The following is a 25,150-nucleotide window of genomic DNA, read 5'->3' as shown; positions in this document are numbered from 1 at the left end:
TTACACATGGTGGCTAATATTTAAACCCCATATGATGTTGCATGATTGTCATAGCTACTGAGTAATGGTTGCAGAGTATAGCCAGACTGAGCAGAACATCAAACTGAAGAAAAGTAGACCCACTATTGCAGTGTTGAAGTGCAGATGTAAAAGCTAACCTTTAGGGAGTTAGACTCCTGGACTGTGTTCACTCACCTCCTGCTCAGATTTTGGCTAGCATGTATTGAAGGGACAGTCATGGGTGGTCTCATGGGGAAAGTGGGAAAAGGTGCACCACACCATTTGGCCCACAGTTTACCTCATGCAAATACATCCCTGGCTGTCAATCTGTTGCAAACAGCTGCTCCTTTATCCCATAGCAATCTAGTTGATACTTCACATTACAAGTTACCTTCTAACGCTATCTGTCCTGTGGATTGATGAAAGAATTAGATAATTGAATTGATATGATTTTGCATTGATATTGATAGAAGAACTGCTATCATGAATATTATCATGAATTGATAAAAGGAGTAGAGGAGTGGGGAATTGTTATCAAGTCTCATTCTCCCTGTGTAGCTGCCAGTAAAAGAAATGTCATGGCACATGGCAACTGACAGTAGATTACAGAGCCTTGAACAGTGTCCCTGAACCACCCACTGCAGCTGTTCCCAGGAAAAGTGATATAGTTAATATTCTTAATGAATAAGATGCATGTACTGAACAACACTAGCAGTATACTTTAAATACCTTGTTGTGGTATCCAGGAAATCAGGAGAGGATTCAACGCCTATCACTGAAAAAACACTGAGTCACTTTACTGGACTTTCAAGGGAAGGGAATAAGGGAGACTGTGGATACTGTGAGAATGAAACTAGTCATTACTGAGGCTTGGATACAATCCAAGACTTAGTCTTCTTTCTCCTCCACTAGGAACTGATAAATGAACAAGTGAAAGCTGTCATTCAACCTGCATACCACAGAAAGTAACTATCTAGAAAGTGTACTAAGCATTCCCTGGAACTTTATGAATACACAGATGATGAGGTGCTGTAACTGGAGACAATGTTGACAACATCTAAAAAGGTAGGATGCTTCATGTATCAGGCAGTGGTAACCCTTGCATTGAGAAATCTTGTGTTCTATCATGTAAACCCACAGAAATTGTTAAACTCTGCAGTAATTTTGACCATGAGGTGCAAATATCAAAAATCTCACATCAATGCCAGTAGAATTCTGGACTTTAAGTTGGCCTGTACTCTTAGGACCAATATGGAACGCAGCATACTCTCAAATTGAAGAACTAGGAACCTTAAAAACCAGATATGGAAAGGCTATTATGTAACAAAAACAAGTGACTGTTGCAATCAACCATGATACCTGCTGGAACTTTTCTAATCGCAGCAGAAATTCAACAAACTGCTGGATATCATTGGTGTGATATTTTTATGGGATTCACACCATCTGCATCCGGCATGTTACATTTTATATTACATCCTATGATCATTGTATTATTGTGTTCTATTTTATTAGCTTTTTTATTCTTATGCTGATATGTTTGCTTATTGCTTTTCTCTCCATGTTGAAATTATCTCACATTTAACGCATCGGTTGTTAAATGATTGCCTGCCAGTGAGAATACTATGTCCTTCCAGATGTTGCATCGTAGGGTATTAGAAATGTATTTATAATCAACAGAAGACCTGCAAGGACTACTTGAAAGCTAGGTTTATCTTTGCTTATTCACTGGCAGGGCTACAGAGCCTGGCTAGAAGAAATAATCAGTATGCAGTCCTGAACTGTGGTCAAATGTCAATTTTTAATTTTTTTTTCCACAAAATGCCTTTAAATATCATGGTACCTTCCCTAAAGACTAGAGAGGTCCAGGAATGGAACAAGCAGATGTTTGATTCAGAACAGAAGGATTATCAGTCATAGTGAATGGAGTTTAGTTACAGAGTGAGAGGAGGACAGGCTAGAGTAATACATCTTGAGCTAGAGCTTTGACAGAACATTAGAACTGGTGGTTTTGTTTAGGTGACAGAATTTATTGTCTGCCTTGTTTAATGTTTCACTGGTTTTGTGTGTACATTCCCATCAAATACACACGGAAGTAATTTCTCGTATCCCAGGCTGAAGTTTCCTGAAGAAATAAAACTAGAAATTTAAAAAACAGGTTTGAATGACAGAAACCATCATTAGTGGCTGTGTGGGTCTGAGGCACAAAGAGAATTTACAAGATGTCTACATTCAGAATTGACAGGCTCTGACTCTCAGTGCCTCTGGAGGCTGCATTTCACTCTTAGGCATATTTAACAAGTAGTAGAGAAATTTCCCATTCATCCACCAAAACCAGAAAACACACCTACAGAGGGACTAATTATACTGTGACATTTATCTCCTTGCTTGACAGAGCTACATATTTCATTGATGCACGTGCTTTTTTTTTTTTTTGCTTTCACATGCTGTATCACTTCAGTGAAAAGAAAGGATTCTGCCAAGAGAGCAGTAGAACATCTGTCTCTGTTAATGGAGAACCTGGACTGAGTTTCCTTCTTTTCTCCAGTTAGACCCCAACAAGTGAATTAGCATTTCCATGTGAATGTCCATGTGTACAGAGAAGCAAATCAAGGATGAGGTGGCAAAGATTGACGTTGCTTGTTTTGACTACTAGTCTTTGAAGGCTTTGTTATTTACAAATCAGAAAATACTGACTAGAAAATTATCAAATTCAGATATTGTCACCAATATATGCATATACATACATATATATACATACATACATACATATGTATATGTATATACACTTATATTTATATATGCATCTACTATGAAGTTGACTGAGGACTGAGACAGAGTCAGAGGCATTTGTACTTAGGCCTTTAAAAACTTTTGAAATCTTGATGGAGTTAAGACGACCTCACCACCTTCTGGAATTAGTGTGAGATTCTCTAAGCCAATTCATTTTCGTGGGTTGATTTAGGTTCAGGCTAAGGCTCCTACTGGTGTTTGGTGAATGGCTATAATGGGGGGACGGGGTGTTTGTGTGTGTGCATGAGCACATGTGGATGTCCATGTGTACAGTCTGTATAACCATTTTCCATCCAGAGTGAGTCTATGAAAAAACAAACCTGGATGCAGAAGGAAAAAACCCCAGGCAATTCCAGAGTCTATTTGTCAAGGAATACAATGGAAGAAACTAAAAGAAGACTTTGTGGTAAAGTGTTGGCTGACATATGAGCAAAGAAGATGGTAATTGATCGTCGTTGTGTTTAGGCAAGTAAGACTATATTACTGAAGAATGCACAGCTAATGACTGCTTCATTGTACTCCTTGGGGTGAATTAAACATGTGTTTTTACTTAAGTATAAAGAGATCTAATGGGAAGAGCCTTGGACACAGTCCTGCTGTCACTGATGGTTCTCCAAGGAGTCTACAAAGATGCAGCATGAGCTGAATCTGAATGTACATTTGCACCTGCAGCCACCATGTGATGGTTGGCATGGAGCACCTCAGCCCAGCATTGGGTTAATTCTCCAGCAACTGTTCCACCTACCAAAGTGGCCCCTGACCATTTGAATTACATGGTCCCGCAACATCGCACTGGAGCGTTTCTGTTCTCATCAGCAAGGGAACCTTCACTCCTTTACATGGTGGTTGATCTGTTTTTTGGCATTCCTGCTTCCAGTCATTTTAACCAGTTCTGCAGTTAAGTCTTCTTGTGAACTACGCCAGGTAATTCCTCTGTCACAAATTGCTATTGCTGAGCAGTTGCCATTTGAATTTTTCCTTCATGACAAAAGTCCCTTTTGGTTTGATCAGGGCAAATCATCCACGTGTCCCCAGACTGGCTGTTTTAAGACTAAGGCTATAGAAGTGTTGTACATATGCAACCATGAGGAATGTACATAGTTCTGTGGGGTGGTAGAATTTATTGTCTGCTATTACTTTCAGATGTATGAGACAGAAAGACCCCTCAGGTGCATTCAGTCAACATGTGGAGACAGTTAAGCAGTGAAGTGTGCGATAGTTTAAGTGTGCTCTGTCTTACCCAATTTCTTAATGATCTCTCTGTGGAGAGCCCTATTCTGTAAAATCATCTCCAGAGCATGGTGCTGCTTATGGTTTGGTTGAAGGAGGCAGGACAAGGCTCTAAAAGGAGGCTCCCTCACTGGATGATATGCTTGATATATAATGAATATTTTAATTTCTCTTTGACTGAGATGTCTTTCCCTCCTGATCAGTACAATCCTGCCATATCTCAGGATAGTAGATTTTCTGGAGGAGTTTGGCCAAACCAATGCCGTTATATTACTGTCAGCATGTTATTGATCTGCTCTTCCACTGAGCCCTTTTAAAGCCACTTGGCTAACCAGATGAAAGGGACACACTGGAGGACCACAACTCTTTGATTAATACCTAAAACAAAATGTCATTTGTGGCTTTATCAGTATGGTTTATGAGTAACATAATACAACAGTGGCTGGTGCTGAAACAGATTGAACAGCTCACATCCCTCAGATGTTTGTGAGAAGATGTTTGTTTGCTGGCATTTGATTTGCACCAGCCTAGAGTGACTGATAGTGCAGGGCAAGGTATTATTGTAACAGATAGCAGATAGATCATAAGTCTGCATGTAGCAGAATTGGGAGTATGCAAGTTTCTGAGAGGGTTTTGTGACAGAACACACAATATATCCAGACAGTGAGGAACAAATACTCCCAAGCATCAGCTTTCACTTGTGTATCAATAAGAATACAAATCTTCCAAGGTCTCCAAAGGTCAATTTCTTGTTTCAGTGGTCAATAAGATATCAAAAGAGAGTCCAGAATCACTGTGTCAGGCATGGATATAGGAACATACATATGCACTAACATGTACAAATACAGCCAGAGGCATAAAAGGATGAAACAGAGTCAGGATATGTAGAAACGTCATAATCTCTGAAAACGCCTCTGTAAATAAGATGTCAGTCCTTTTTTTTTTTTTTTAAAAGAAAGAAATCCAAAAATGCTTTTGCCAATAAGTAGTCATGATCGCTGCTAAGTGGGACACAAATGCCACTCTGCTTATTGCTGCTTCTTAGCTCGTCACTAAAAATGGCCCAAGCAGATGAGTGCTGCTCTCTGCAAAATGCAAATTCCAAATCTGCACTGCTGGCTATAGCTTAATGCTAGGAACTCTAGTGTTCTTCATGCTTTCAACACATAGAAGAACATCAACTGTGTGAGGGACTACTGTTACAGTCTTCATTTTGAAGATGTGGGCTGATTAATGCAGTGAAAGCTGCTTACTCCCCCTCCTTCTCCTGTCCTCCATTCAGGCCAAGCAAGATCATGTTCTGATGAGAAACTGGAAGTCATTGGACAACTCTCCTCACATGACAAGCTTATTAGTCTTCCAAACATTAGAAGAAGGACTGCATTTTAGTTGATTAAGCATTAGAGGAGTAAAGAAGTCCAGATAGATGGAAAAGATTTATGAAAGAAATTTTTTGTTTTGTACATTGGTGATGATTGTAGATGAAAGACGCATGATGGAGTCCTGTTTTGCTGGAGCCTGCTAATGGGAAGTGGTGAATGGATACTTCGGTTTTCTCTGCTTGCCTGAGCAGATTTTGCTTTACCTGTTAAACTGTTTTTATCACAATGCATGATTTTTCTGCCTTTAAGCTTTCTGATTCTCTTCTCCATCCCACTGGATGGGAGTGGTTATGTGGGGTTTGGCTGCCTGCCGGGGTCAGCCCATCACAGTCTGCCAACAGTAGGCTAACTGCCATGGTATCTGAAGTGGAGGGCTTTCAAACAAAGTAGAAGAGCCATAAGACATGGATATATGCTTTTTTTTTCTGATGTTGCTAATTTTAACTTTTCATGCAGCTCTGTAACCTCTGAGCAGAAACTGTGACTTTTGTCTGCAGACACTTGTGCAACTACAGTGACATTCTGGCAAACCACTGGTTCCAGATTCCTCAAACAACTTCAAAGCTGTTTTCCTAGGTAAAAACACAGATCCAGACCACAAAGTAGCATCTCCTCTTGCTTTTTGTGGTGAACAATGGCACATGCTCTTCACATTTTCTTCATCAGTCTTATTAGTTCAATTCTGTCACATGTGCAGGGGACCCCTGAAATCTGGCACTTGTGGCTCAATGATCTGTTGAGCCTTGAGGCTCCGTGTGAGTGCTAAAGAAATAATTCCACAAGTAGCCTCATATACCTAATGGGATTACCTACTCAGGACTCACCAAGAGGGAGCTTTATAGGCCTGCCTACCTCTCTCAAAAGTAAAAGATTTAGCTGGAAATGCTTAAATGCCTGCATGATTCAGGCATCAAAGATGTTCAGAGATGTTAAGGTCCAGATCTTCAATGGCAGTCATGTGCCAAGCTGAGATTTGAGTAGTCTTTGTGCCAAGCAGGAGTTCACACTGGCTAGATGAATGCACAGCATTAAAATTATGACCTTCAGGAATCCCACAAGACTTTGTGAAAATGGCATTTTCAAAGTTAAAAAAAAGTAACTTTCTGCTACTTCTTTTCATGGTTAACTATTAGTTTTCAGTATTTTATAAATCTATACAGAACATCCATTCAGCAGAATGCAGTTAAATGTTTACCATCTTCAGAAATCATGCTTTAAGGAGCTATAACAAATGGAATTAATAATGTTAATTAAAAATTTAATGCCTTGAAACAGACTGAAAATTCAAGGCATGATTAGACTATTAATGACAAAATCCTGCAAAAATGAACAGTGCTAAAATTTGGAAACTGGTCTTTGCCAGACTCAGCATTATCATGGAATTGTATAGTGGTGTGGGTTGGAAGGGACCTTAAAGATCATCTAGTTCCAACCCTGTCCACCCTGGGCAGCAATGTCACCCATTAGATTAAGATGTTCAAGGCCACATCCAACCTGGCCTTGGGATGGGGCATCCACAACTTTTCTGGGCAATCTGTTCCAGTACCACACCACCCTCTGAATAAAGAATTTCTTCCTACCATCTAATCTAAATTTCCCCCACACCATTTTTTTTAAAATTATTTTTTAAGCTTGAAACCATTTCCCCTTCTCCTATCACTATCTGCCCATGTAAATTGCCATTAGAAGTGTGGTCTGCCCACCACTGACCTTTCCTTTGGCCCTGTACAGAAGTATATTTCAGCTTTGTCTGTCACCATCAGATGAGTTTTTTCCTCATAACCATTAACCTTCTTCATCTTATATGATGGACTTGCTCTGGGCATGAACAGTGGTTTCCCCACCCCTCTACCTTTTTTGAAAAAAAAACTTATGGCAGCATGTTTGTTGGCTTTTACCACTGTTACACAAAACCTCTGTTCTTTTATTAAAAATATTAACTATACAAGGCAAAACATTTGCATTGTCTAAATCAGCAGAGGTACTTTTACATTTTCAATGAACAGAGAATATCTTTGAGGCAAAGAAATACAGTGACATTTATATGTACCTGCTCAGCTGGCACTGGAAGCTCTGCAAAACATTTTTCATTTCCTCTCCATCACCTACACACTCCTTACTAAGGATGAGTATTGGTTGTGCTGGTACAATTTCCCTGCCTTTTTCCTGTTTCCTTCTGTTTCCGGCTTCTGATATTTTTTTTTTAATACGTGATGGTGATTACAGAACAACATTACGTGGCCCTTCAACATATAAAAAACTCTTGTGGGTGCCTTCAGTGGAGCTGTTATCTTCCCTTACACTGGAGTCCAGAGATCAGTTAATGAAATGGTACTAAATAGGAGGCTGAATCAGAAATATTATTGAGCATGAACACACCTATATACAGAAGTATGTAAAGCCCTTATATACTTTCCTCTATAGTGGTCAGACTTTACCTAAACCCATTAAACATTTATGGCTATATTTTCTTCAGCAGCAGAGTAGAAATGCCTTAGACTGTGGATTACACCTTACAGGAGGCTTTTGAAGCCACCCTTTTTTGGATGCTGTAGTAATAGAAAGGAGGATCTTCAGTGCATGGCAGTTCACAACCCCTTGCGGTTTATGATAAACAGGACCAATCAGCAAATCAAAGACTGGAATAAACCACAAACTTCTCTACAATCTGTGCTTGGTAGGCTGAAAGTTTGCTTCGAGCAACAAAGAGTGGTGAACTGCCAGTGTTAGACAAGAGATCAGTTCTTAGAAGATGTTTCCAAAACAGGTCTGTGTGTTGGATGTAGCACCACAGAATGCAACAGTAAGTGGCAAAGAGAGGAGAGGAGCTTACTGGTTGGAGCAGCATTCTACCTAAGCCTAACACTGACTACAAGACAGATTCTTCACTTTAATAATAGCTACGTTTATTCTACTAACAGCATTCATGGGGAAATGGGATATTTGGCTCAAATTTTAAACAGTTGGTAATTTCATTAGTATATTAGAGTATTTCTCTATCAATAGCTACACGGCAGTATTTTCACAGAAGTGTTTCAGCATAAGAGAAAACTGCAACAAATTCTTGCACAAACTAGGCATGCAGCAACACTTCTAGATCACTGAAAATGCAGGTTCAGCACATTCTCTGCAACCTGAGATTCTTAAAGCAAAAGAAGTGAAAACGAGTAGCTAATGATATTAACTAATTGCCATTGTTCTTGTATTCCCACTGCCGCTATGCTGTTTAACATTAGATGTGCACACAGCAGTCAGCCAGACATGACTGAAAGTCTGGTCCCTTTTTAAAAAGATACAAAATCTACAATATCCACACTGACATTATAGACCTGGGTAAGCCATCTGCCAAATGTACTAACTTGAAAGTTAGCAGTTTTAACTCCCATGGCTGGTGTTTGCCTTGACAGAACAATGGTTTGATATTTTTTTGCTCCCAGCCTGAGGGCTTAGCACCTTGCTAGACCACATTCCTATCTTGCTGTAAAGAAGAGGAGATGCAAAACACCTTCTTCTGGCAGCAACTGCACTGCGCTCCATAAACGGGAGACAAATAAACCACGGGTTTAAAACCAGGCATAAAAAAAGTATGTGTCACAAACACCTCTGGGCAGGTCCAGTGTCACAGGCAGGACTGGTATCTGCTCACAATCCTGGAGCAGATCCTGGCACGAAGTGGAGACTTTGCAGGAAATCGTGCAGGCTGCCCTGAGCACTGGACTGATAACTGATTCTGCATGGTGCAGAGGGTTCCAGCTTCTCTATCAGTTCTTGGATGCCGTGGGATCTGAATGTCCCATTTCTCAAAAATGTGTCTGCTTTTTCAAAGTGGACCTGATTTTTTTCATCAGGCCCTGGAGTCTCAGCATTTCACAGAGTTATAGAATGGTTTGGGTTGGAAATACTTAAAGATTGGCTAGTTTCAACACCCTGGCATGGGCAGGGACACCTCCCAGGTTTCTCAAAGCCTCATCCAATTTCGCCCTGAACACTTCCAGAAATGAGGCATCCACAACATCTCCGGGCAGCCTGTTCCAGTGCCTCACCACCCTCATGGTAAAGAATTTCTTCCTAATATCTAATCTAAACTTATTCTCTCTAAATTTGGAGCCATTCTCCTTTGTCCTGTCACTACATGACGTAAAATGTCCCTCTCCAGCTTTCCTATAGGGCACTTTTAGGTACTGGAAAATCCTGTAAGATCTCCCTGAAGACTTCTCCAGGTGTAAGATATGCAGCCCTCTCAGCCTGTCTTCATAGAGAAGGTGCCCCATCTCTCTGATCATCTTTGTGCCTTTGCTGGACTCATTCCAACAGGTCCAATTCTTTCTTGTGTTGAGGGTCTTGTGTTGGACATGTGTAATGGTTGTCTGGCAGTTTGCTGCTAGCTAAACCAATCTGTGTTCTTCTGCCCAATAGCTCAGAATAATAAATTTGAATCCACAGTCGGATCTTGTAAGAAGTCAGCTGGGAAGCAACTCCAGGAGGTATCTTTCAGTTAGGGATTAATGATTCACTCCACCTTCTCTCTGTAGGCCACATCACTGAGAGGGTTATTCTTCCAGCAAGAAAAGTATATTTTAGACTTTGGAAATAACAAGCTCTTAGACAACACATAGTTTCAGACCCAGGATTCATTTGTTAGAGAACTGAGTTGTTAGGAAACTGAATAGTTTGCAAATGTTTCACTCATTACTTGTATAAAGCCTTTCTAGTAGAGAAGAAGTGGAACTCTTTGCAAGTTGTTTCATTACCTGCCTCTTAAAAGCACATATGACACCACCTATTTAAATGCTTATCTTTCAGAGGAAGAAAGCCTGACAAAAGAGAGATAATCCTGTTTAGGACTGTATTGCTAGTTTGAATTGTGCATTACGGGTTTTGGAAGAGTATGGCTTAGATGTTCAAGAGATGAGACATGTTAGACTGAGTTTTAAGACAAATGGAGAGTTTTACCTGTTGGCATCCTTGTGGGAATTTTCGGCATGCAGGAGCAGGCTGTCTTCAGAGAGTAATGATGATCAACAATCACCTTGGTATTTTTTTGTTAATTTGGTCCTTCCTGAGTTATTGTCCACCATTATCTGAACTTCTATCAACAAGATAGAGTCCTTTTTTACAGATGCTTCAGTCTGCTCTTACTCCAGGATATGTTTTTCAGCTGGCCATAATTTCCATTGGGGCATCATTTCAGTATGTCAACCAAAAAATTTATTTGACATTTTCATCTTTTTGTGTCATTCTGATTACCCCTACAGACTGTTTTTACACCTGGGCTTTTTCTCCTTGAGTACAAGTCAGTCAGAGACCCTCCTGCAATATTATAGTAGCTAAAGAAGAAACTGATATATGCAGTGATACATACAGTACACATAAGAAGCTTTACCTGTTGAGTCTTGAAGAAATTCTTGTGCTAGATCTATGTGTGCAAGGAGCAACGCAGAGATGTTCCCCAAAATTCAGAGTTTGGCCAAAACAGCTCCTTCTCATTTCTGCACGAACTGATGTGATTATCTAATTGCAGCAAAATGCGGCACTGTTAGTCAACTTACCTACACCAGGAGTTAGTGTTTTCTCTTGCTCTGAATAAATCTGATTGGTTTGTTCACCACTTGCAGAGGAAGTGGCTTTATAGTTGGAGTGAGGGCTATCAGTACTTTTGTCCAGAATAAAAAAGGAGAAGAAGGTACCCTGGCAATTATTCATGAATCTTGTTCCATGAGTTACACTTGCATAGAATTGAGTGTGGTATTAGAGACTGTAAATTACAGGTAGCAAATGAGACTGAATGAGGCTGATTAGAAACATCTGTTTGCATACAGATACCACTTTCTGGTAATGAGCAACAAAAGAAGTAATAAGCTGAGTGAGGTTTGGTAGCTGTTTGCCTGCTTGTGGTACTGGATCTCCTTTTGTGCTCAGATGCTTATGTTCCAACTTTGAATAAATATTTAAATTCTCTGTCTAGATATAAGAGAAAAAGCTAGATAGAAAGTGGCACAATATCCATGATTTTTCATATTGATACTTAGGACAGACCTGCAAGCTGCACAGTCTTTTAGAGAAAACAGGAAATAGTATCAGTCACTTAGGAATGAGAAATACATGTTGTTGAAACCACCCATTGTCTGGCACAAAACCTGCAGTGCCGTTCCTTTTTTAATGTGAATACCATTGAAAAGGATAAGCCAAGTCAATTTTGCAATACTGCTCTGTTTTAACACAGCCGTGCAAAGTGTAGAACAAAACCTTCGATCACACAACAGTACTCCAGCTTTCCTCAGGTGGTTGTCATTTTGCTTAGAACCTCTTACTCATTTCTCCTAGAAAAATAGAAGGTCCTTGTGAGAATATTAAAATTTTGTTTCTCCTTCTAGAGCATTGGCTATTAAATGCTACATACATTCCAGGTGGGATTTTTTTTTTTCTCCATCTATATGAACAATAAATCTTTCTCCTAGTACTTTAGCAAAACCCTGTCAACATGATCAGTCAAATACTGCTGCTCTAGATAACTTGAAGCAGTAAGAAGTTAGAACTTTTGTATTTCATATTCTCAATGAAAATACCCTGCTTTCAAGTATCAAATCCCTCACTTTCACATTTGGAAAGTCCTCAGTAAGGTAACATCCTAGTCTCAGATGAGTGGTGAAAGTTTCCTATTTCAGTTTTCCCCCTTTTCCCTAGAAAAGGAAAATTGGAACTTCACCTTTTTCTTTTTTCCCCTCTTAATTATGATCTGCTGGTTCTATCTTGAAATATTCAAACAGAATAATCAGTCTTACCATTGAGAAATTATATTGCTAAGTTCTATATGTGAGAGTGTGATTGCTGATCTAGTCAAGATATTTACCAATTACTGCCATGGAAACCAGCATAGCTCTGCAAGGACCACCTAAGGACTATAGCTGTTATTTGATTTTGGAAATAGTTTAATTTTTTTTCCATCATTCCAGATGGTGGGAGAAACTGTGATTGCTTCAGGGCTGCCAAAAAATTAAAGTGGAAAAAATGTGAGCAATTCTTTGGTGTCAGCCTTTGCCCTGCACATTCTAGTTGCATTATTTCTGCTTGGGGTGGGTAAGTCTAGTAGTGGTCACTTTGATCTGGCAAGCTGGAGATTTTTCTCTTAAATGTGAGATTAATTTAGAAACTTCTTACATAAAAGTTTACCTTCATCTGTTCTGCTAGCCTGGTTCTCACCGAGGTTCATGTAAACCCTTTCATGAGTATGAGGATGGAGCTTTCCAATGTGAGTCTTCTTAGCCAGTAAGTTTCTCATTAGACATTACAGGTCTGTTAGGAGAAACAAGTTAAGGAGAGCAAGTTTGGGAGTAGAAAATTAACATTTCCCCTTCTGTCTTCTGGGATGAGAAAATAACTATGATTACTCAGTCAGGGCTCGCAGAAAGAGCACAGTGCCTGAGGAAGTGAAAAGTGTTGAGGCCACAAGCAGTCAGACTGAGGGAAAGAAGCTTGGAGCTTCTCCAAGCAGTCTGTAAACTGCTGTTTTGCCAAGACCAGACCTTAGGCTGGCACAGCCTAAGGACCCAGGACTTGGTTCCTCCCTGAGGTAAGCACAATTCCTGAGTGGGGCCGCCTGGTACTCTAAGGACACAGTTTTCCTCTCAGACTCATACAGCCATCCTGAGGACCTGTAGTCCTCGCACATCATCTGTGAGAAAAAGTTTTTAAATGCAGAGTTTTTTGTGGAAAGCTCTCTTTTAGAACATGATGACAAGCCAGCACCATGAAAGGGAGTGTGAGATGAGCCGTACCCTGTTGTGCTCATATTGCTGCAGAGAAGAGAGGTAGACGTCGGCTGCACACCAATCAGTGTCACTTGCTTTTTTAATACCAAAAATTCTGAGTGGTGCCATGCTCACATGGGCATAACAAACACTTCTCCACTCATAATGCTGAAAGAAATGTGTCCTTTTACCCAGGGAGGTTTCAAAGCCTACATCAGAGAAATCCTGTCATGCTTCTTCTGTTTTTTTCCCATACAAATTGATGGTGTGAATTCTGTAGCTACTCTGACAGTAGATTTGCAAAATAACAGTGAAGACACGAGGATAAACACGTCTCTGTGACAGAAAATATATTCACTGCTTGTCCTTTAGTGATGTCAGCTGCCATCATTGCCTCATGGCTGATCACAGTAGTTGGACAGACTACAGGCAGTAAAAGTCAGAGGTCTGCAATTCAGACTTTTATTAATAATACAACCTAGGAAAAACCATGTGTGAAAATCTTTTGTATGTGTCATTTCCAGTTAATAATTCCTGGAAAATAAATATATTATTTCAAGTGCTCAGATTATGACAAGGATATAGTGTCTCACCTCCACTTTAAGTAAGGTATTCTGAATGTAGGAATTGCCATATATCAGAGTGCCAAGCAAATGATTTATAGTCAAGAGATGCCTTTGCTGATAAGCTTTGAGGTAAAGAACCCAGACTGGCACTGGTTCCTGGCTTTGGAGGCCTCATTCCTTCTGGCACCTCATCAAACTGCCCTCTGAAAGATTCAGCTATGCTTCTCTCAAAAGCCAGACTGGCAGCCTGTCTCTATCAGTCCTGGGGGCAGGCACTGCTGGAACCTCCCTGCTCCAGTGACCTTCCTAAATTTCTATTCTAAATTTATTAATAGCAAGTCTGTACTCATTTGTTCTTATGCCAACATCAGGTTTTAGCTCAAAAAGTTCCTTACCCAACACAGCATTTTGTAATCTGATGTTTTTACAGAAGGTAATCAAGCGCCTTCAAGCCTTCTCTTAACTGGGAGAAACAACCGTGCTCTTTCTGTATTCTTTCAGAAGATCTGTGAGTCTGCCCAGAACCCTGACTGGTAACACTGGACAGTACAGGAGGTATTAGGACTTGTTTGAGACCAGGTTTTCTTCAACCTGTGAGCTGAGATTTCTGAACCTCATACTGTGTCTTTCAATTTTCTAACTGCTTTTTCCTTTATTGAATTTTTCTGTTTAATCTCATATTTTAGTATCCAGGATACTCTGAGGTCTGTGAGTGGCATGAAGAAACAGTTATATCTCCATATAACAGTTATATCATGTTTTTAATAAGATGATTTCTTTCAATGATGTCACAAATGAGTGATTTTGGTCACTTAAAGAATCACCTTTGAAGGTATTGACAAAAGCACATTCACTATAAATTTGTGAAAGCGTGACTTAACAGTTTGGTAGCAAGGTTCACTCTATTACCTACTGTATAGATGAAGCATACAGAGGATAATCAGATTATGAAGCATACTTAAAACAGTTGGATTAGAGTCAGTTTAGAATGATTCACGCATAGACTGAGGATGCAAAAGGATAAGGATGCGAAATGGTAAAGGAGACCCTCCTGTTGAGCCACGAAGTTCAGTGAGGACCCCCTTGCTTTCTAAACTCCTGATGGAGCCTAGGTGCAGCTCCTAGAGCACAATCTTAGTCCCAGCCCCCTGGTCAATGGTTTATGTCTAAAAGATTTGACAGTGCATGATCATTGACAAATTTAACATTTAGAAAGAGAAGCAACAGGATTTACTACAATTACAACAGTGACATGATGATAGATTCAAGATGGCAGGCTCATACTGTACTTGATAGAGGGTACTTGAATCAATTCAGACACACACAAACACAGATGCGTATACGGATATAGACGTTAAAAGGTACCTGTTAAGATTGACGCCAAATGTCTTTGCATCTCTGTGGGTGAAGGGTTGAGCCTCAAGGAGCTGGGTACCAGCAAAAACCCCACTTTCAGTTTTCAGTGACTGTCCTGAGTCTTCAAACCTGTGAATTGGTGAGCTCCAAGAGACCCTGGGCAAGATGCTGGTGCAGCCACTGCAGCCCAGGGGAGCTCAAAGGGCCTCACTTGGGACTGTTGTTCATAGAGCTGCAAGTTGCTTGGCTTTAGTCATCAGTCAGTCTCCATCCTGGCCTCAATCCAGATCAGTAATTTTCCTCAAAATTTCAGTAACAATAATATTGTTCCACTTGGGCTATGATTCAAGCAAGTAATGTTCCAAGGCTTTCAGAGTTATCTCTTGTCCCCTTCCTTGGTTAGGTAACAGAATTTCCTGCTATGGACCAGGATAAGATGTTTTTGATAAGTTGAAGGGGAGATTCATCACCCCAGTACAATTAATCCAGGACCAAGCCTAACAAGAATTCCTCAGATCTCAGAGCAGTCTAGGAGATAGCAGGAATGCACCACCACATGTGCTACAAGTCTCTTCTAAAATTGTGAATTTAAATGAGCGACAGATTAGCTGATCTGAAAGTAGACTGTAAAACTAAATTACAGTGCTTCACACCTGGATATGTATTTTGCACTAGTAATCTCGTATATTGGCTAATAACCTTATTCATATGTCCTGGTTTTTATTCATCATTCTCTCTTGTAACTCTTTTTCCTTTCTCCTCTGAGGCTGTCCTGGTTCCATGCTGGCCATGATGTTTCTTGTCTGGCTGGTTCAATGCTTCTTGCACTGTGGACATGGAATAAATAGAATGAAAATAAGGAAAAACAAATAAAATAGTTTATCACTGTAGTATAAATTCCATGGTATTACAGATCTTCCATTCCTCACTAAGTCTTGTTTTGGAAAACAGTATCTTCTCTCTTACTCAAGCAATTGCAATAAAAATAAACAATAACCCAAAGATACATTGACATCCAGATTTTAAAAATCCTGGCCATTATCATATCCCATTTTCTTCTCCTGAGACTGGGTGATGAAGGAAGAATTTCCGTTGTTTTGAGTGGGAGGTGCTAGTTAAACACTGTGGTGTGAGTTGAGTTCTGTAAAACTGAGAGCTCTCATTTATGAGTGAGAATGCCTGGGAGCTGACTCCCTGGCCCTGCAAATATATCCACTAAATTATCCCAAAGCTTTTGTGATCCAGCAAATGCTATTAGTGCATGCCTCTGCTGGAAAGTTTGCCCACTGAACAGGTCATTCAGACTGCTCTAACAAAGGGGCCAAGAGGCAATAAGAAAAGTTCACCATAAATGAGGTGTCCTGGGCAGGAAAGCTGCCCTTTTGATGCTGTCCTGGAGTGGAGTTTCATTTGCACCTTTCTGTAACATAGCTCCTATTTAGTCTTCAGACTGCATTATCCAAGGTCAGGTTCATGTCCATAGCAAAGGCAAACGTCGAGAGGAAGCACCACCACTACAAGCAGTGCCTCAACCTCTCCAGCTGGCTCTCATGCTTCTCCATGGCATGAAGACAGTAAACAGCTCACACAAGTGTTGACTGGCTCCAGTGCTTTTGTTAAGGTTGTGCCAGGATTTTTGCTTTCCTAGGAAAGTTGGAACATAAAATACCATTAAATGAGTGGAAACTTGAGAGTAGGAATGCAGGAGCCGAACTAAGAATTTTCACATGGATTTTTTGCTGGGGAAACTCACTCTCTTTGACCTGTTTCCTGGTTTTCCATATTATTTCAGGACAAGCAACAGTTACTTGGGCTTTGTCAGATATTTGCAAGGCTTTGTTGCTACACTAAATTTCATCTTCTGTATTTTCTTGTTCCATAGATAGGTTTTCCACTATGTTATCCAGTCCTATTGTATTAGACCATTAAAGCAAGAATTATAAATTTTTTTTAGTTTTATAGAGCACAACAACATTCTGGAGTCTGACCAGGCATCCAAGAAACAAGTGATAACAGCAGACAGAAATTTAGATTAAAAATGGAAGTGGTAAATGTCAATGATGCCTAACTAATTATGTTCACATTCCTCATTCTATCCTACAGTTGGGATCTTATTCTACAGCTGTATGCTTAGGTAAACTCAAGACGTATTCAGGAACATGGAATGGGCCACTGTAGTGATCCTGAACAGAAGATTATTGTTCAGAGCTAATGATCCACCAAACAGCTCTCCTGAGTAGATCCTGGACAGTGCTATGCTGCACTGTGCAGAACGGATGCCTTGGCCTTCAGTCCTTAATCGGTTTGACTTTTGCACTTTGCCTTTCTGCCCAGAACTGCATCTGTTACATCCTCACTGATTTTGGCAGCCTGTAGTGAAGGTACAGCCCAAGTCATAGGATTCTCCTGTGAAGCTGGATAAAAAAATCATCTCCACTCAAACTTTTCCATATATTAGCCTCTGCAAACTGACTCTCCCCTTCATCCTTTTCTTCCTCAGAATAACAAAAGACAGAGTCCTTGGCCAGTGCTGCAGGTCTGCAGTGCTAAGGTCTGAGTGCTCGGGTGATTTTTAAAGAAATTTTTTAGTTAGCATGGGAAACATAATTTGCGGCCTATTGAAAGCAAAATTCGAATCTTAAAGCACTAAGTGGTTTAAGAACTCGGTCATGTCATATGGGTAGTAAGTAGGAAATCCTGTTTTCACTGTTTTTCCTTTCCCCTCTGAGGCTGTCCTGGTTCCATGCTGGCCATGATGTTTCTTGTCTGGCTGAGAATTTTGAACTTAGAAGACAGCAAAGATTGTTGTGTTCCCAACATTTAAATAATCTTAGGTCAAGAAAAGGCCTGAAGAAAAAACATGTCATTTTTAAGTGGATGTGCAAAACAAGTTGTGCAAATGGAAATTAACCTGAGAGAATAAATTCATCTCTGGGTTTTCCAGCTGATAAAATATACTTCTCTGGGCTCTAAATGTCATTGAAGTCTTTGGTTCAATTAAATATAAATTATTCTAGTTTTCAAGTAACTTAGTAATTGTTTATTGCTATTGGTCACACGACTTACAACTTTCAGTTTCATGCCTGTTCACTTCGCAAATTGCTTGTTCTCAAGCTGAGTCAGCTTCCAATGTGCAGCATGCCATGCAGCAATGGCCCATTGCAGACATGATCCCTTTTTGGACTTCCAAGCAGTTACAGGTTTTCTTGCAAGGAACACCTTTATTATCACTTATTTCTGTAGTCAAAACTGTAACGAAGTGCACTTGAAATCACCTTTCTGCACCATTAAAGGCAGGAGTTGCAATCGCTACTTCCAATTGGGATGAGCAGGACTCTGTGTTGTATGGAACTGGCTGGGTTTATGCTGCAGCCAAGAGATTTCCACATGTGTGGGGCAGTGCCTACGTACAGACCAAAAAGGGATAACAGTTTGGGTTATCTGTGGGATGTCTTTTGCTTAAGATCCTGGGGGCACCTGATGGGTAGTGCAGGAGTACGGGGAAGTCCAGTGTGTACCTCAAGGGGTGTACCTCATCTTGGGTGAGAATAGCCGATTAAGTAAACTGTATGATGTTATTTGCTACATGCATATAAAGGTATACATACTGTTTATCATCATTTCTATGGCTGCTATACACCCTTCATCACACAGTGTGCTTCACAGTATCCATCTCCTCAACTCCAGATTTTCAATCTCCGCATTAATGAACTTTGATGAAACTGCATGAGAGCAGTAGTGATGGAATCAGAATTGTCTACAGCGTGCCACAATCAGACACTACACACCATCTTTTCTGCCTGACTGTTACGACAGTCCGGGGTCATGAACTAAATGAATGCAACAGACTCTTATAAGGAGGGTCTATAGACTTAGGGAATGACAGCAGTGGGTATATCAATCAAAAGATAGGGAGGGATGCTGGGGAGCATGGGACCTGGCATGACAAAAAGGGTATGGAATAAGAGGCGGGTCCTCGCCTGGATTTTGCTGGGATAGAGTTAATTTTTGTCTTAATGGCTGGTACAGTGCTGTATTTTTGATTCAGTAGGAGAATAATGTTGATAACACACTGATGTTTTAGCTGTTGCTAAGTAGTACTTGCTCTAAATCAAAGACTTTTCAGTTTCCTGTGTTCTGCCACATGAGCAGGTGCACAAGAAATTGAGAGGGGACACAGCCAGGACAGCTGATGCGAACTGGACAAAGGGATTTTCCATCACACGGAGTGTCATGCTCAGTGTATAAACTGGGGGGAGCTGGCCAGGTGTCACCAGTCACTGCTCAGGGACAGGCTGGGCACCAACCAGCAGGTGGTGTGCAGTTGTATTGTGCATCACTTGTTTTCCTTCAATTGTATTATTTTTTTTCTCTCCTATTTATTACTGTTGTTGTTATTGTTGTAGTTGTTGTTGTTGCTATTTTATTACTGTTGTTGTTGTTGTTATCTTTACTTTGTTTCAATTATTAAACTATTCTTATCTCAGTCCACAAGTTTTGCCTCTTTCCTCCAATTCCTATTGCCATCCCACCATGGGGACGGGTGTGAGGGAACAGCTGCATGGTACTTAGTTGACAGCTAGGGTTAAACCATTACACCTGGTTTACACATGTTGCACCTGCTTAACTGAAATTATCTCATCACAGAAAGATCAAGTGCATGCTGCAGACATGGTGTTGGTTCATCAGTGAACCTAGTGCAGGCAGACAGAGCCAGAAGCTTGCAGAAAATGAACTTGGAAGATAGGTTCCTTTGACTGTAACAAAGGCAAAGTGAAACAGAACATTCAGGGTATTCTGAAATATTAGAAATAGGTTTAAATAAATTGTATGCATATTCATCCCTCCAGAATTAGTAAAAAATTTGCAGTGTAAACTCTGACTTCTAGAAATATTCAGGGGAAAAAAAAATCAAAACAGGAAATAAGAATATCTGGGAAAAAAGAAAAAAGGCAAATAATCCAGGAATGTAACAATTAGTGCTAGTAACCCATAAAAATGCATATAAAGGCATCCACTCAGTCGTTATTGGAGTAAAAACATTTATCTCTAGGACATGCCATACTGTTTCAAATAATCAAAACTGTCCAGAGAATTTTGAATGCTAAATGAGGTCCACTTCAACCAATGTAGAGGATAAATACCTCACCACTGCTATCTGGGTGACAAGATATATGGCATGAGCAGTTTCATGGAATTCCTCAACAATTTTTTCAACAATAACAAAAAATCTAAGTCAATCAAATAACTTACTCTTCTTCGGATCTCATCTCCATGCCCCAGTTCTGCAAAATGTATAATCATTGTTTAAATCTGACCCACATACTAAGACTCAGCTTTAATCTGTGCAAAAGCCACCCCAAGAAAGACAGATCAAAAAGTTGTGCTGAAGCTGTTCTGAGCAGAAGCAGGTGCTGAGTCAGTGGTGGTGATTCTATTTTCACTCTTTGTTTCTCCTGCCTCTTACTGCCCTAATGATGCTGTGTGTTGTTCACAGCCTGGGAGGTTCAGAGGATAGCTCTTTTTGAAAACACTCTGTGACAGAGACTTTCAGATGCTATTGCTAGAGGACATGTGAAAATGCTATTCATGCAAATAATTAGCCTTGTGCTTCCTGAAGCCTTCTCTCACAGCTGGCCTCTGGGGGAGCAGAGGGGCATGAATATGAAATAGTTGATAGAAGTATTGGGTCAACTATAATAACATGACTAATTTTACCTGGAAGATAATTTCTTTCACAGCTTTCATGCATTTCAGAGAATACTACCATTTGGCCTCTAGTGGCTTTGGGAATATTTTATTCTCAATTTCCTATTATTCTGGATCTCTCCCAGATGAAGAAATATCTTTCCGTAGTAAAGACATGGGCACATTCATTTGCACCTGTACTGCTTGTTTTACAGCCAGTTAGACTGGCTGCGTGATACGACATAGGAAAAATAACGAAAATGAGATAACATAAGATAACTTATGCAGAAATCCAGCATCAACATTGTTTTCCATTGGAGAGACATGGCAGACCAGATTCAGGTATTGTCAAGAAATGAAAAATGCTTGTGAACTTTCCCTGGCCGATCCAAGGTGTTGTATTGCATTTTATGCCACTAAAACAGTAACAATGATAACAACAAACAAGCATGCCTGTCAGGCACATGTTAATGCAAGTTGAAATGACTGCTGTATGCCTCTCTCCCTGTTAGAAAAGTGTGGATAACTCACTGAAAAAGTTTTCTGATGATAGTACTGATCTGAGAGAAAGAATGTGGTAAATTGAAAAGCTGAGATTTTGGATTATGGCTGAGCACAGTTATAAGTGTAGCAACTACCTGGATTGGTTCACTGTCTTCTGGCTAGGTAATTTCTGTGTTTTCTCAAGGTGTTATGTTTCTAATTGCAGGATATCTGAATGCTGTACAAGGGTAACAAATTTTATCATTCTTCGCAGAGCTCTGAATGGTGGCAGTTGTGCACTACTTTTTAGAGTAGCTGCCTAAAGATTCATTGCATCTGATGATATATTATTCCTCATTCTTTGCTCTTCTTGAGTTAAAAACCCCAAAGAGACACAGATTTCTGGTTAAATTTAGTGCTGAGATATTTCCCCATTTGTTTTCATTAAAAATTCCCTGATCCTTTTTTGACCCACTCAGAATATGAGCTCAGTGGAAATGTTGGTGAACCCAGACTGATCACTAATGAGCTGGAGCTGACCTCTGCACTTCATGGAGATGAATTTTATCTTGCATTTATTCAATTATAACCAGAACCTTGAAAAAAAATGGGGTCTAGTCCACAGATAACTGAAGGCAATAAAACTTTTAAACATATTTTGAAAGTCCTTGGATGAATTTATTGTTTATGCCCCTTGCATGTGGATTCTCACTGAAATCTGAAATTCAAGCCCTAGAAATAAAAGGTCAGTATTCTAAAAAGAAAAGAAAGACATAATTATTATGTGCAATTGAAGAAAAAGTATTTTGAATGGGTAAAGGTTATATCTGGGCTTATAACAGATCCATTTTTCACTGTTTATCTAGACCTGCCAGTGTAACCTGAAACACTCCTGTGAGATCATCAGATGGAAGATTTATAGCTAGCTGGGATTCATTTAATCTGACTGAAGAAAACCAAAGTCTACGAGAACTTCTACAGGAGATCTGGTTCTTACTGGTATCAGTGTCCTGGTTTCTGTGTGATTGATGCTGCCCTGATTATATACCATACTAGGGAGGTAACTCTCAGATGCCACCAGCCCCATCACCATTACCTGGGAAGCTTACATAGGCCGTGCTGGTCTTGCTCAGTCCAGAAGATGGTATCTGTCCTGAACAGCTTTGACAGAAACCGACAGCTTAGCAAACAGATGAGAAGCCCATGTGGCAAGAATTTGGCATGAAAACACACCCTAAGAAGGCAGACACAGCATTGTGCTGTGTGGAGCTGAGATGCAGTTAACACAGGCTGCCCCCTCTTGATGGCAGCATGAATGCACTTTGCTGTCAATGGTGGTTTTACTGCATAACGATAAAAAATTGGGAGCAGCGTCCCCTGCACTGAGAGTGTGATTCCCCTCTGGAAGGGATAATTATGCATGGGCTGTTTACTCCTGATAAAACAGTTAAGTGATATCCATGCCACTTGCAGAAAAGCCTAGATTACGTGGGCTTTCCCTGTAAAAGCATGCAGTAATCAGGCAGATCCACATACCTTTTGTCCTTCACAACCGGGCATGAAAGGACTAGATGGCTAGAAGCTGTATTTATCTTCTTCAGCTGCTTTCTCTTCAGCTGCCTGTGCAGTTCCTGCAGTGCGATAGGGTTTGATGAAATTACAAGGATGTAAATTTGACAAGGTATTCCCATGTCTGTTGGGATGCAGACAGTTTTATGAGTTTTCCAGAGTTGCAAGGCATTTAATTGGGCAGGCATAGCTCCCAGGAGAAGGTATTTTTAGTTCTGTTGAGTAATATACTACCTCCACTGGTCAGATTTATACCATACTCAAGCTATCTGAACTGTCATGCTTTTCTCTTGCGTTATTGTTAACTGCATGACAGATCACACTGCATTTGTCCGAAGTATAGCAGCACATGTGCATCACCTTGGCATCCGTCTCTGGCTTATTATTGTACATCTGTTGGTTGTCATTCAGAGCTCTTTCACACTTAAATGCATGTACTCACCAGGAGCTAATCACCAAAGCTTGCCCACAGTGCCATTCTAAAGATGGAAATCTTTGGATGGGATACCCTTCCAAACAGATTATTGGCCATATTGCCATGAGGACAATCTCACAAGGAAAACGTCTCCTTTGATTACTCTGCATGACTTCCCCTTTAATGCAATTTTTAACTGTCACTTTCAAACTTTTTTGCACCTCTTCCTGTAACATCCCATCTTTGACATTTTTCTCCAAGCACCAAATCTTGTAAAGGTCTCACAACATCTGAACTTCTCTGTTACATCATGGAAGTACATGCTTTAAAGAAGCCATTCATAATTAAACCCTGCTTTTTCACATCTTCTGTACATACAACTGTAACAGTTCTTAGTTCCTAGTTCCTAGTTTTCTAGGTGGATTCTAGAGTCTGGGTTTTTAAACTAATATAATGCTGGATCCTTCCTAAATTCACAAAGGTCTCTGCCAAACAGGGAGACCTTGTAACAATCCTTCCTTAATCCACTCCTCCTACCTAGCATTTTCAGATGTGTATTTTTTATTCAGACTACCTTCCAAATTTTAAAAACTCATGATTAGATTTTTTAATGCCTGATTCATCTATTTTGAGAGAAAATCCTAAGCTGAATACTTCTTTATGAATTGCAAATAACATTTTCATTGACTTTTTTTCACCCGTGATGCTTACAATTCTTTTAACTGGAATAAATATTCTAGCAGAAAATGAACTGCAAGGAACAGATTTTTTGATGTAAAATGAAAGGATCTATTGCTTCATGGAAGTTTCTTCTTGAAAACAGAATGTGAAAATGAAGACAGTTTTTTTTCCATAAAGAAAGGCAACCTTCACTGTCTGAACTTAATCACAGTCTTCAGTTTGGAATATATTCTTCATTCCATGTTTTTTAAATCAATTCACAGCATCATAAAGCTTCCCTAATATATTGACACTCCCTCCAATATTTTACTCAGTCAGATGACCAAATTCCACTTAAATTAATAGCAGCTCAAAGCCAATCAAATACAGTAGATTTTCTTTCTACATGTGATTACACTATGGGAGTCAGGAGATAATTGACTGCAAAAAAATACAAAATTTTGAAAGAATTTTCCAACTTTAGGTACAATTGAACTTGGAACAACTATTCTAAATATTTATGCTATGCTTGAAGTTATCTGGAATGCTACTGAAGAGTTTCTAAAAGATTTTCAGTCTGACATTGACTCCCTTTATGTAGTAATAAAGACCTAATTTTAATTATAACATTGTGACTCATTCTGGTTGGGCAAAGGATCCTTAAAAGAACCTGTCCCCATTGCATTGGGTAGCATTAGGTAACAAGGACCACAGGGTGAAATGCCCAACAAAGCAGCTCCAGGACTGGAAAACATTTCTTTCTGGTGCAGGAAGTGCTGTCACTATTTCATTCAGTTGGGACTGTGAGGTGGGTGATGGAGTCAACACTGGCACCAGGGCTCAGGGGTTTGTGTTGGGATCCAGGCCCTGAGCCCACAGCACACCCAGGGCTGGATTCTAGGTGAATCACAACTTTGGAAGGCCCAGCTAGCTCTGTAGTATCCCAAAGCAGCTGGACAGTGGCTCAGGTCAAGGAGGGATTCCTGTTGGGCTCTCATTGTGTTCCTGGGGAAATGCTGCCTTCACAGGCCTGGTGGCAAAGCTCCCAGAAGAGAAGAGAGAGTGGAGACAGGAGCCCACTGAGGCAGGGCTGAGGTCTGAGCTTCAGGGCATTGCCTGGCTGAGCACCCTCCTCTGTGCTTCCTTCCTCAAAGGAAGCCCAAGGTTGCAGAGTATTCCCTGGTGCTGGGAGGACGCAGATGCAGGTTGCCTAAGTGGAAGCGTCTTCATCAAAGAAGAGATGTCAGGATCTGACTGAGGCAG

General features: G+C 40.2%; 2 long non-coding RNA genes across 2 annotated transcripts in view; one reads left to right on the top strand and one right to left on the bottom strand.

Moving 5' to 3' along the window:
- Positions 1-24,544, top strand: part of LOC125319411 — a 28,623-nt gene extending 4,079 nt beyond the window's left edge. Inside the window, exons 2-3 of the long non-coding RNA XR_007200722.1 lie at positions 913-1,065; positions 19,560-24,544. This is a non-coding gene — a long non-coding RNA (uncharacterized LOC125319411). The remainder of the gene's footprint in view (positions 1-912; positions 1,066-19,559) is intronic.
- LOC125319412 lies at positions 7,017-18,512 on the bottom strand. The gene is made up of 3 exons (XR_007200723.1): positions 15,082-18,512; positions 12,573-12,695; positions 7,017-11,722 (listed from the first exon to the last, which is right to left on the bottom strand). It is a non-coding gene; the product is annotated as an uncharacterized LOC125319412 (long non-coding RNA).
- Positions 24,545-25,150: the final 606 nt, after the last annotated feature.

Source organism: Corvus hawaiiensis, chromosome Z, assembly GCF_020740725.1.
Source record: "Corvus hawaiiensis isolate bCorHaw1 chromosome Z, bCorHaw1.pri.cur, whole genome shotgun sequence".
NCBI lineage: Eukaryota > Metazoa > Chordata > Aves > Passeriformes > Corvidae > Corvus > Corvus hawaiiensis.
The sequence above is the reverse complement of the archived record's forward strand: the minus strand, read 5'-3'. Positions and strand labels throughout refer to the sequence as shown.